Genomic DNA, 14,210 nt, shown 5'->3' on the forward strand with positions numbered 1-14,210 from the left:
TATCATTTCCCTGTTTAAGATGGTGAAATTAGGAAGGTTGCTATGGCCAAGCAGAAGAAATCTTCTTTTTACTGGACTATGCAAGCTATGGTGAGTGGTAGAGGACTTCTGTGGAAGATGGAAGGATCCCAAACTCATCTTATTCCATGGATACACGTAGGTAACACCCACATTAGTGTAAATAACCCAGAAAATGTCCCAAAGACTGGCAGAAGAGACTTTCCACAGCTAAATGTAGAGAGGAGGGCACTTCAAAAACAGTAGGAGGGGCAGAGACCATTGGGGATGAATTGACCCATGAGACTGTCCATAGGAGGGACTGCACTCTCTGCACTGGAGGCACAGAGAAGGGAGAGGAGCAGACACCACACTGAGCACCCCAGGCATGGGGTACCCACACTGAGAAAGCAAATCCCCATAACATTTGGCTTTGAAAATCAGAAGGGCTTATCATCACGAGATTTTATTTTCAATGGACCTTAATATCTGGAACTTGAAAACTTAGGGGCTTGGGGTCATGAGATCATGACCTGAACCAAAGTTGGATGCTTAACCAGCTGAGCCACCTAGGCACCCCTGTTGCAGTAGTTTTTTAAGGAAGATGTTGACAAAAACAATTATTGTTATGGGATTTTAAGGATGAATATACACATTAGTTTGTCAAGAGTATGTATCATTTTAAAAATTTTTTAATGCTTATTATTTATTTTTGAGAAAGAGAGAGAGAGGCAGAGTGTGAGTGGGGGAGGGACAGAGAGAGGGAGACACAGAATCCAAAGCAGGCTCCAGGCTCTGAGTTGTCAGCATGGAGCCCGATGAGAGGCTTGAACTCATGGACCCTGAGATCATGACCTGCGCCAAAGTTGGATGCTTAACCGACTTAGCCACCTGGCGTGCAGGCAATTTTTTGATACATAGTGACCAAACTAAGAAATAATGTTTTGTTTTTCATATGTTGAAATCTATATTTCATCTTTATAATGAAAGGCATAGTATACATATACAGCATATACATTGCATATGCATATTTGTATATGTACATGTAGAAAACATTAATGTCTTTTCACATTGCATATAAATAATCTATATTTTCTTTAGAAAAATAGTTTTGTGGGGCACATGAGTGGCTCAGTTGGTTAAACATCTGACTCTTGATTTCAGCTCAGGTCATGATCTCATAGTTGGGAAATTGAGTCCCGTTTCTGGCTCTGCACTGAATGTGGAGCTTGCTTGGGATTCTCTCTCTCTCTCTCTCTCTCTCTCTCTTTCTGCCCTTCCTCCCTACCCCCCCCCCCCCAAATAAATAAATAAATAAATAAATAAATAAATAAACAAACATTTGAAAAAAATAATTTTGCTTGATCTGTGTTCGATTAAACTATCTCAATTACCAGCATTCAAAGGAATTTATGGGCTTTAAATATAATTTTGGGCAGAATGATCTTCATTAAAGTTTCTCAAAAACATTACAAACTTCCTATTAGTCAAACTGGCATTGGATGATTGGTGCCACACATAGCCATCATCACTCTTGTGCCACCTAGTTGACTCTGCAAATAAGTCTTTCCTTGACTGTCACCTGACCACGATTGCTAGATTTAATAAAAATTCAGGACACCCAGGTAAATTTGAAGTTCAGCTAAACAACAGATCATTGTGTAACATAACTATGTCCCATGCTACATTTGAGACATACTACTTGTGATTATTGTTTCAGCTCTGAAACAAGAATTGATTTCATTTAATTTGTCAGTTCTAGATAAGGCCAAATTTAGTATCTCAAGTGATTATATCAGCAATGCAGGAGAGAATAAGCAGAGATTGTCAATATTGTTTTTTTAGAGCAATTTTTGACCTCTTGACTTTAAATTAAATACAAATTCCTCTATAAGACCTTTCCTCATTTGTGTTTCTTTTTGCTCCCTTTCTTGTCACTCCTACTTCAATTTCTCTTCTCAAACTAAAGAGAACTGCTTTCTGTCTCTAGAACTCAGTGGTGTCTCATTTTACATATGTTTTGGAAATTCTCTTTCCTTTCTTTTCACTTAGACTGACTAGACTGGCTAGCACCTACATATCTTTCAGTTCTTATCCTAGATGCCGCTTTCTTCAGTTTTTTTGACACCCACAAAACTGGCTTGGTCTCCACTGTCTCAGAGCATCCTGTATTTCCCCTCATTATGTTTCATCCCACAATGTTATAATTCCTGGTTTTAAATGTGTGTATGTGTGTGTGTCTGGGGTTTCAGTATGCATGCATGCTTGTAAGTATTATCTTTATCACCCACAAGACCAGCAGTTCTTTTCTCTGTGTTATTATTGTCTTGGCCTGGCATGTAATAGTGATTCAGGAAATTTCCGACAAATTATCAGGAGAACGATGATCTCTTCGCTGACACAGTAAGTGCACTCCTTATTTTATTTAATTTTTTTTTTTTAGTGCCCTCCTCACTTAATGAGAATCTTTCTCTTGCTTTCTCTCTTCCTTCACTCTTTTGCTTTGGACTGATTCAAGGCTCCAAGCTTAGCAGAGCTAAGACACAGTTTTTGGAGCAACTCAACTATAATTATTTATTAGGTTTTACTGTCCTTTTTTAAAGTATATTTTAAAAAATTAATGGGCTTAGGAGAGTGTCATATCTATTGCTTAATCTTTTCACTAGTAATTTTGTGTTTTTTCATCCCAAGAGTATTGATAATTGCTGCTATATTATTATCTGGGCTTGGAAAAATGAAAGTGAGAGTAGGAAGTATGCTGGATTTTTTTTTTAGGATCTCCTGCAGCACGTTAGTTAAATTTAAAAATGAAAACAATGTATGAATTACTTGAATATGATGTTATTACAAAATATAGCTATTATTGTAAATGTACTGTGGAGCCCTGTGGTAATGGCTGAGATGGTAATTTTATTCTAAACTGTACTTTTCAATGGCTTATTTAACACGAACTCTCAATTTATACTGTTGACTGAAACTTTTTAAGCTTATTTTCATCCCCAAGGGGAATTTTATAAAGAGATGAGACAAAAATGCCTTTAGGTGATTTATTCAAGCATGGTAAAAATGATTTTCACCCAATTATTAAAAATTTCAGAATATTTTGGTGGGTTATACATATTTAAATGGTTTCATACTTTATCCTTCATGGGAGCATGTTTCCAAGAAAGGACAGGCGTTGCATTGAATTGAGGATGATGGACATTTGTTCTATTTGTTCTAGATTTTTTCTGGATTTAGCAAAGGAAAGGATTTTAGGGATAGCTTTTCTTTAGTGTTGTTTGATGCTTTTAAGGGCCTCATTTTTTTTGAGCAGAAATTTTATTTTATAATGGTTCAGGAATAATAGTTTAGATAATGTATGCTTGAAGTAAGAACGATGAATTGGAATTATAACTCTATTTTTGGAAAGTCTCTATGATCACCATTTTCTACTGTTGGTTCATGTTTGGCCAGGTTGGCTTCGGTCCATGATCTGCCTTTCCTCTCTACAGACATGTCTTGTAATTCCTTGTATTTTAGAGCACCACCTGTGGGGATGGGTTCTTAACTGCAATCCAGATCCTGATGACCAGCACTGCTCCCACTTTCCTAAAGCACAAGCTTCCCTTCCTAATACAAGTCCCATCTGATGTGTTCTATAAACATCCATGGGGAGATACTAGAATTCAGTGAGTTTTTATGGGAAATATATATATTTTTATAAAACATAGTCATATAGATAAGATGATAGAGTATAAAACATAGCCCATGAATTGGAGACATCACAGGTCAGTGCACAGGAAGTTCTAGAGAGGTGCTCTGAAGGAAGCATATACATCAGATGTTCTTTGTTTTCACTCTCTGCTAACAAATTTGTGACTTTTGGGAAACTACTCAGGGTTTTTTTATTACTCAGGTTTTTAATATAAAGTGACAATATATTTCCCATATATTATCCTGAATTCTTTCCTATTTGAAGAAAAATGATTCATTAAAACACCCTAGATATAAGAGACCATAAATGTGGGTTGCTTAAGAAACAAGTGAACTCTGTTGTAGGTATTTCCTAGTATGTGTGGAGTGGCCAGCTCCATACTTAATCTCATATTATTGAATTCTGTAGTTTAAGTTTTCCACTTCCAGATTTATTCTCTATGTATTTCACATGAGGAATCTCATTTGTAGGGACTCTGTTTGTCTGTTACTAATATAGACTATACATACCTGACATTCTCCCGAGACAGAGATGGACAGGTTGTATGTTTGTCTTCAGATAAAGACTTTCAGATTCTCAGTTCTGTGATTGTGGGACATAATTAGAATGCCATACAATTTGGTAATTAGATTTCTTAGATTTCTAGGGAGCAAAATCAATTTAGAACAAGCCAGCATTCAGTAATCAGAAATAGGAGGGCTCATTTTGCACCATAGCATCATGTGGTCAGAGAAGATACCAACATTAGCATTTTTAACAAAATAAGCTCCTGATAAATTGCAGGTTTGGCAATATGTTGAGTTTAAAAGGACATAAGATGACTCTGTATTTTCAGTTACCCTCAGCTGTGGAAAACCATCCTCAAGATCATTTTTGATGAGGAGGAAACAGAATCAAAAAAGAAATTGGATAGCAACTTCAAATAATAACTCTTTGAGAAGAAGAAAGATGAATGTGGGGAAAGAGAGAGGAATGGTTGAGATATTAGCCTTGTTAGGGGACACCAGAGAGAAACAATTAAAACAATTAAAGTTGTTAGTAAAGAGTAAGTGAAAAAAAGGAATAAAAAGTTTTGGAAAATTTGTAAAGATTTGTTATGTGTGGGAATAAAAAGCATACAGAGGATACATTTATAAATGAAAGTAGTTTATGTTTTTTCTTCTTTGAAACTTGAAAGATGATGAGGGCTCTAACTAAAAACTAGTCATTAAGAAGGAAAAATGAAAGGCAGCTAATTCTTGTCTAGAAAGATGTATATTTTACCTGGCTGGGTTGTATGGGGCATGGTTACTGTGAATGAGTTCTCTAATGTATGCCCTTGTGTGATGCCTTTCTTACTAAGAGGAGACTTTTATGATAATAGTTTCTTTTTTAGGGTATAGAGAAAGCAAAGGTGTAAGAATAAATATTTCTGATATTAGAAAATTTGAATTGAGAAGGCTTTCCATTGAAGCCATATGGTCAATGGAACTTTTGTTTATTTCTTTCTCTTTTATTTTTCTAACATCTAGCCATCTTCAGAAGTGTTTATCAATGGAAGGTGCTCTTTTAGACTCTATAAATTCAGGTTTTGTTTGTGTGGTACTTTCATCGTAGTGGATATGCCAGGTCACCAGGGCTGAAGACTACTAAACAATTTCCATTGTTATATTTGTGAAGATCTTGGCCTGAAAATGACACAATACCCAAGTGAAAGTGGCCTACACAAGAAGGGTTTGTGTTACATATGTGAACTTGGGTTGGTTTAGCAACTGAGTAGGATTAAGGCTCAGGGTCACATCCCCTGTTTGACTGGCCTAATCCTTGCGGTCACAGAATGGTTTCCTCTAAAAATGACATTCTACAGAAAGCTCCTCACATGGAGGGAAGGGCCTAGACCTCAGCTTGTAAGCCTTTTTAATCAGAAAGGAATCTCAAGAAAGATTCTGAGGGAAGACCCAAAGAATCTTAAGACTAACAAGGTCATGTTTCCACCTCTTTGTCAAGCCAACCCTAAAGCAGAGTTCTTCCAATGTAAATTGAATCACATAGACAACAACTAAAACAAACTTTGCCTAGATTTCATATCTGGATTTCTCTTAAGGATAAGGTAACCATCTCTCATAAATCTGATGATTTATACATTAGAGTAGCTCAAACTGGGCTAGCTCTGGTGGGTCTGGTGGCAGCTTTCCTGTTTTATAAATGTTTAGCTTTCTGTATGCTTGTGAACAATAATCATTAAGGCAAGAACATTTGATATTTTATTCCATTTTTTTCCCTTTTGAATTCATACTCAGAGAATTAGATAGACTTTTTTTTTTTAATTTTTTTTCAACGTTTATTTATTTTTGGGACAGAGAGAGACAGAGCATGAACGGGGGAGGGGCAGAGAGAGAGGGAGACACAGAATCGGAAACAGGCTCCAGGCTCCGAGCCATCAGCCCAGAGCCTGACACAGGGCTCGAACTCACGGACCGCGAGATCGTGACCTGGCTGAAGTCAGACGCTTAACCGACTGCACCACCCAGGCGCCCCTAGATAGACTTTCTATTTCAAATGAATTCCCAATAGTTTGCCTTTTCCTAGAGGGCTTTTTTTTTTTTTTTTTTTTTTTTTTTGCCATTTAGCATTTATTTGGAGGTTTTTTGAATGAATAGTCCTCTAATTTATTTATTTTTTAATATGAAATTTATTACCAAATTGGTTTCCATACAACACCCAGTGCTCATCTCAATAGGTGCCCCCCTCAATACCCATCACCCACTTTCCCCTCCCTCCCACACCCCATTGACCCTCAGTTTATAAATTTTTTTTTTCAACGTTTATTTATTTTTGGGACAGAGAGAGACAGAGCATGAACAGGGGAGGGGCAGAGAGAGAGGGAGACACAGAATCGGAAACAGGCTCCAGGCTCCGAGCCATCAGCCCAGAGCCCGACGCGGGGCTCAAACTCACGGACCGCGAGATCGTGACCTGGCTGAAGTCGGACGCTTAACCGACTGCGCCACCCAGGTGCCCCGACCCTCAGTTTATTCTCAGTTTTTAAGAGGCTCTTATGGTTTGCCTCCTTCCCTCTCTGTAACTTTTTTTCCCCCTCCCCCCATGGTCTTCTGTTAAGTTTCTCAGGATCCACATAAGAGTGAAAACATATGGTATCTGTCTTTCTCTGTATGAATAGTCATCTAATTTAAACACTGGGAGCTTGTTGAATTGTTTTAAGGAAGTGAGAATCTGTAGTTCTACGCTGACTGCCAGATGGCAGGAACAGGTTAAGTCCAAAACCTTTATCATGGGAGGCATACAAGGGGTAAATTCTCAAAATGGATTTACAGTTTACCATTCATGACATATTATTCTACAACATGAAAATGAATTGCACCTTTGCATGCTAAGAGCAAGTTCTTTTATTACCAGCTATTCATGTAGAAGCATAATCAATCTTGGCATACCAAGTGGTTACTGGATATTGAGTTATTTTGAGAAGACATATATTAATGTATTAAGGTTTGCACAGCAAATTAAGCACATCCATGAAAACTATAGAAAGGAGTGATTAAATGTTAATGCATGAATTTGTAGTATTTTAATTAACCATATATTATTCTGAAATCCTTCACTAACTAAAATTCAGAATAGTAAAAACTTGCACATCTTTGTCTTTTCTGTCATTTTGGAAAATCATGGAATTTCTTTCCCTCATTTGTTTCTAGCCAGGTGGACTTTTATAGTTAAGTGATTTAAGGCATTTCAAATGAGTGCATTAGTTAATTCCTTTCTCTCACGTGTTTTCAAACTCCATTAATTTTTTATCTCCCCAACTTTTTTTCTTTATGCACCTACATCAATGAATAATAGTAGCAAGTTTCTCATTGATAGGCAGCATGACTTTGAATCCAGGTCCTAGGGAATGAGAACCAGCTCCTTTAGTATTTCTTTCTTTTCTCAAAAAGTGTTCCACTTTCCTCACAAAGGACATACATCTCTTAAGACCAGTGAGCCTCCTCATTATTACCATGTTGACATGTTCCAAGATTTTGCCTTCTCATTAAAAAGTAAAGCACAACAAAACAAAATAAAAACAAAAACAAAAGCAAGCAAACAAAAAACTTTTGCCATTGAAAATAAATGATATTACCAAATGAGGGAGACATTGTTGAAAAAATACCTGTTGCTTCAGAATATACATACAGCCACAATCTGTAGATTTGTGTTTGGAGTATAAAACACAGCAGTGTTACTTGTTATGTTATTCTAGGTTTGTAAATATTCACTAGAGTATGATCATTTAAGCCAAAATTCCCAATGAAGGGGAGAAGGAGATGCAGAAGGTCTAACCATGAGGACTATATCATCACATACAGATTGGAAATGTGGATGTAGCTCTTTGCACCCCCTGCCTTCACCCTCTATCTGGTAATCCTGGCATACTAGATGAGGTTTGGAGGGGTATCTTACATAGACATTTGTAGGTAAGCACTTGAGATCTACTGAGAAGTCCTGATTCTGTTTGGAAGTCTTCTTAAGTTTTAAAATATCTAACAATTTCATTTTATTTTGGAGATATACCCACTTGTGGAATCTGGCATAATGAGGCAGACCAGTATGATAGTAACTCTTAAGTTTATTAAGTGAAGAATAACCACAGAATTGTTGCTAACACAGGATTAACTATATGGTCATTGAAACCACCAAATGCAAATGTTTTTAAGTTCCCCTTCACTGCCATTTTCCATTCTAAATTAGTGTGTTGAAAGAAAATAAAACTCGATCTTTTGAGTTAGTCTCATCTCTTAATAGCCTGAATAAATGCATAAACAAATGTAGCCTCTTTACAATAATTGTGGCTTACCAGTTTTAGTGCCTTACTTTTCCAATTTGAGTTCCTTAGTTGATTTAAAAATTGTTTTTCTCTGTACATATATAATGTTATTTTTTAAAATAGTTATATCTATTTCTTTTTTGGTAAGAATTATACTGTGACACAATGGTTTTTGACAATTTGAGTTTGGTTAATTGAAGACAAGTTTTGTGGTTAATGCTTTTGGGCTTTGAATCATGTATTTATTCTTGTCTCCATCATGTTCTGTTTGCTTACATTTTGGAGGTTAATTTTGATTTCAAGATACTTCATTTTTTATTTCCTGCTTCACTTTGTAATTCGCATTTCCTTTTCTACCCTCAAAATCAAGACTGTAAACAAGTTTTCTCACATTTTTTTGCCAACACGCTAAAAGACATATCAGTAGATAAAGCTGAAAATTGGAAGACATGTCAGTGAAATCTGCTCGCCCTGCTCATACCCCTAAGAAACAAGAACTTCATTGCCAACTGCTCACAGCACAGACTGAGGTGGTGAATACACAGGGCTGTGAGGAGCGTGTGGATGATGTGGTGCCTCAAGTAGTTGCTGCCCGTAAGGTCTATCCTTTGAGAGGTGCTGCCTGGCTGATCACCTCTTTGCATTTACTATGTGAAAAATGCCACAAGGAACCGGAAGCAGGATGGGAGCGGAATGCCCCTGTAGGCCAAGCCTGGATTACATACCACCCTTTTGACCAGCTCCCATTTCACATTGCTCAGATGTGATTGCGTGAAAGTTTTCTGTGCTTCCACACTAGGCCCACATTCAAGTTCCTGCATGCTTTTTTCCTGTATGCTGTGCATTTGGAAACTGCCTAGTACCTCCTTTCCACTCATTTGTCTGTCTTGAAAAAGGTCTGAGAAGATGACAAGAAGCTCTGAGAGCAATAAACCATATAGTTTTTAGCTTAATATTGTCAGAGAGGAAAAAAAAAGAGACAAAGTTCTGAAGAAAGCAAGAGATCAAAGTTAAATTTTGCAATTTATCTTTAAAAAAGGGATGCATTTTCCACTTCTTTAAGTGCCAGAAGAAGCAATGAGAAACAAACAAAATAATGCTGGCAACCTCATCGTGGTTGGCATAGAGTAAAGGCTTCACACGTGTGTTTACTGCCATTACAAGAAGAAACAACACGTGTTTCCAGTATACACCGAGGATAAATGCGATGCAAAGACAATACGAGAGGCACCGAGTTTTCACAAATCTGACTCCAAGATTACTGTCCTTTCAGCCACTTTCTTTTTTGTAGGCAAGCTAACCATCTCTGCATGTATACTGGAAAATAAATGAGCAAAGGGCTGGTGAGCTAATTCATCTCTCAAGAGAGCAAATTCAGTTTTCTGATTACACATACACATTTTATGACCTAAACAAGGATTTATATATATTTTTTATAATTAATAGTTCTTTTAAAAAATATTTTACAAACTGATGGGTATTCCCTGGCCCCTACTTGGCTTCTTCAAGTATGGAGTTATTCTTGATACCATGAAAAGTTAGCCGGGAATAAATTTTTCTAGGAAAAAACCAAAACATATATTTGGAAATCACTCACTCATGATCATTAACAATAATCACTAACATTAAAGAAAAATTAAGTTAAACAGGACAGACATGAATAGAGAAAGTCCAGTTATTTTCTTTATTTTGATTAGTTCTAGGAAAACTGACATTTTTACAGGAATATAAAAAAATAAAGAATCTCACAATGGAAAATGAACTCTTGGAAAAATATAACCAGAATATTATCCTGTGCTTTTTTTGTATCTGTTTTTGCCATCACATAGTAAATATAAATTTTAGAAAAGTTTAAAATCCAAAAGTATTCACTAAGAAGATAATAGAAAGTAAGATGACCACCTGAAATATTGATTTATCCTAATGTCTTTCTATGTAAAACTTTCAAATGATTGAGGAAAAAAAATCAATTTGCTTTATATCATGAATCCATGCTAGTAAATTTGATTTGTCATGCATGCATGTTATTATATTAGATTGGTCTTGACAGATTTTGCTTAGCCAGTTTTTTATTGCTTAGATATTTAGGTTTTCCTCTGTTTTTCTCTACTACAAATTATACTGTTTTAAAAATGTATTGTTTTGTGTCCTGCTTGGTTGACTTTACAGCACACCACTATCTTATTATTTCTTTTTTGTGTGTCCCTTAAAAGTTGTTACTTTCCTTTGGGGAATGAAAATACCAATATTTAATTTTTTTAATGTTTATTTTTTTAAGAAAGATAAAGAGAGCCCAAGTGCAAGCGGGGGAGGGGCAGAGAGAGGAGGACCGAGGATCCCAGCAGAGAGTCCAATGCAGGTCTCAGACCCATGAACCCCCAGATCATGACTCAAACGGAAGTTGGATGCTTAACTGACTGAACCACCCATGCACCCAAAGATACCAATATTAAAAAAAAAATAACTTTTAAAATAAATGGTTACCTTTATCTTTTTTTTCTTAACATAAACCTAGATTTCCATTTGTATTATTAAAAGTATAAAAATAAATTATAGCTCTTCAGGGAGATCAAGTTATACGTAGTATATGAAGACTGTAGAGGATGTTAGGGAAATGCAAATCAAAACCACAAGGAGATGACATTCTCCCCTGTTAGGATGGCTATTATAAAAACATAAAACATAAGTGTTGGTGAGGATATGAAGAAAAGGAACTCTTGTGCACTGTTGGTGACACTGTAAACTGGTACAGTACAGATGTTCCTTTAAAACTTAAAAATAGACCTAGTATATGATCCAGCACTCCTTCTTCAGGATATATATCCAAAGGACATGAAATCATTACGTTGAAGAGATATCTGCATACCTGTGTTCACAATAGCCAAGGTATGGAAACAATGTAAGTGTCCATCAATGGATGAATGGATAAGGAAGATATGGTATATACCTACAATGGAATGTTTTGAAGGCCTTAAAAAATCTTGTCATTTCCAACAGCCTGTGTGAAACTGGAGGACATTATACTTAGTGAAATAAGCTGGACATAGAAAGAAAAAATACTACATGGTCTTACTTACATGTGGAATCTAACAAAGTCAAATATGTAGAAGCAGAGAGTAGAATGATGGTTCCAGGATCAGGGACTTGGGAGGGAATATGAGGAGATATTGGTTAAAGGGTACTAAGTTGCAGTTATGTTGGGTAAATAAGCCTAGAGATCTAACTTGCAGCATGATGATTATATTAATAACACTGTATTATATACTGGAAATTTGCTAAAAGTAGATTTCAGGTACTCTCACCACATAACACACAAAAAGTATACAAAGAAATGGATATGTTAATTAACTGTAGTAATCATTTCATTATAGATAGATAGATACAGATAAATAGATATCTCCAAGCATATGTTGTACATCTTGAATGTATTTAATTTTTTTTCGGAAAAATAAAGCATATCAGGAAAAAAAATTCTAGTGATTTCGTCCTTTAAAAAGTTGACCTTAGCTAGAAAGAACTGTTTTTCTTGTTTTCCCTGTGAATACAAAGTAAGGAAACATTTTCTTCAATGGAATTTTTCAACATTTTTAGTCACAGTTTTGTGACTTTGTAGATAAAGAACCATTTCCTTTTAATAGAAAACACTCATCTTTTATCTTGATAGTTTTCCTCTTTTATGTGCATGAGTATGTGTGTGTTGCAGCATTTCTTTTGAGTACTGATTACTTCTATGGTTCTTTTTTGTGTGGTTGCAATCACTTTTATTTTCGTATGTCTACTTTCTCTGCTCCCTTAGACTGCCTCTATCTCTTTTCTGTGTTTCATTTCCTAACAAGCCACATTCAAATTTTATGCTTATTTTTGTCCCTTCTGAATATATTCTTCTTTCTGTGGCCCTAAATTCTAATCCAGCCATTCTTTATTGAACTATGCATAGACCAATGTTGGGAGCTGTGGGGCAGTGGTTCTTAAACTTTAGTTTGTAGGGGAATCACTCTGGGAGCTCATTTAAATGCAGGTTGCAGGACACCATTTCCTGAGTTTCAGATTTGGTAGGTCCAGGATGATAACTGGGAATTTGTTTTTTTCTACATTACCCCGTGTGTTCTGGTGCATATGGTTCCTTATTCACACTCTAACAAGCAGTATATTCAAATGAATTGGACACCTTGACTTCCATGTAGTTGTTAGAATGTCAGTGGCCTATTTTGGAGAAAGCTTCTTGAGGTAAATATAGAGAGAGCAGGGCCTTGAGGGTAGAATTTGGTTTGTTTGAGAGAGGCAGTAGTTAATTTCAAGGAGAAACACTGTGTTCCAGAACTCTCTCATCTTCCATCTACACGTCATGACGCCACTAGGCAACTTCACTTTATGTGCATCATGTTGACTGCCTTTATTTGCTGTTGTCTAGTCCATGAATGTCCCACTTCTTAAAGAACTCACAGGACACAAAAGAGTGGATAAGAAGTTACTAAATGGTAGGCACATAGTAAATCATCATAAAAATGAGAATATCATATTGGATAAATAGGGAATTTTTTAAAAAGTTCTGTAGGCTCTCTAGCCTATGATTGTACCCATTTCTGATCTTGCCATGATCTTCTATGTACTTTTCATAAGACATATAAAAGATACATAAGGGACATTGAGAGAAGGCTTGAAGTTGGTCAGTGCCACCAAAATACCTGTTAAGTCCACTAAAGTGTTTTCATTTGACATTTTTTTATTGTTGGCAACCACAACTGAAATTTGGGAAACCATCCCCAGTCTCTAAAAGCACTTGCTTCTGTGAGCCATTTTCCAAAATTTCTGTATTTTATTGCCAGTTGAGTTTAAGTTTCATCTAGAATTAATATAAGAAGTATTTATCAGGTGCCTTTTGCTAATGCTACTTACAAACAAAATACACTGACATTAGCTTTCTTATTTTTAAGTGTATGGGACAGTAGTTGTTAAAAAAATAACAATCTAAGATATTATTAGTAAATTGTTTCGAGTTGTATACCTTTTGGATTAGCTGAAATGATGAGCACCTATTCTGTGATGTCAGATGTAGGACTACAATAAATGCCATGAATTTAACTATCCAAACTGAATTGATTTCTTTACAGTTAGCTTTTAGCTGAAGAAAATGGGAAAAATAGTTATGTAAAGCTTGGATAGAAGCCATGCAATAATGAAGAGAACTGGAGGTGTATTAATTGGTATTGATTTAAACTGTAAGGAACCAATATCACCTAATTTTATGGCTGTGGATAATCCATATTTCTTCTTAGAGTATTAAAGGATTTAGAATTCTGGTCAAGAGCTGGATAAAGCGTCTAGGTAAATTTGAAATAAAGCATTTAGTCTTCTATTAAAGACATATTCTAGACACCCGTTGGAAAACTGGAGCTTAAGAATTATGTCATTGCTCTGTAGCTTATAAAAAAAAGATATGTGGCTTTATATGATTGCTGAAACATACTTATAAGTTGTACCTTTAACTAGATAAAATTTTATTTTCAAATTATTTTTAAGCACTAAGTACTTTTTCTTTATCAAAATATTAATTTACATTATGAAAGACAAGATACTTCTTGGGATTCTTTAATAAAGAAAGTGGACAGAAGTCAGGAGATGTGGATCTCTATTTCATCATGCTAAATTTAGGGTCTGGAACAGTGTTTGGCATATAGTAACTACTGAGTAAACATTTCTCAAATGAATAAATAA

General features: G+C 35.7%; 1 protein-coding gene across 6 annotated transcripts in view; it reads left to right on the plus strand.

The window, feature by feature from the left end:
* The window catches only part of CTNNA2 (catenin alpha 2), a 1,116,872-nt gene that overhangs the window by 157,004 nt on the left and 945,658 nt on the right, over positions 1–14,210 (plus strand). Inside the window, exon 1 of one of the 6 annotated variants that reach the window (XM_045054465.1) lies at positions 2,248–2,400. The exons of the other annotated variants lie outside the window; for them this stretch is intronic. The gene's annotated coding sequence lies outside the window, so the exon portion shown is untranslated. Of the gene's footprint in view, positions 1–2,247; positions 2,401–14,210 lie in introns of those variants that run through there. 6 annotated transcript variants of the gene reach the window in all.

Source organism: Felis catus, chromosome A3 (genome assembly GCF_018350175.1).
Source record: "Felis catus isolate Fca126 chromosome A3, F.catus_Fca126_mat1.0, whole genome shotgun sequence".
NCBI classification, from domain to species: domain Eukaryota; kingdom Metazoa; phylum Chordata; class Mammalia; order Carnivora; family Felidae; genus Felis; species Felis catus.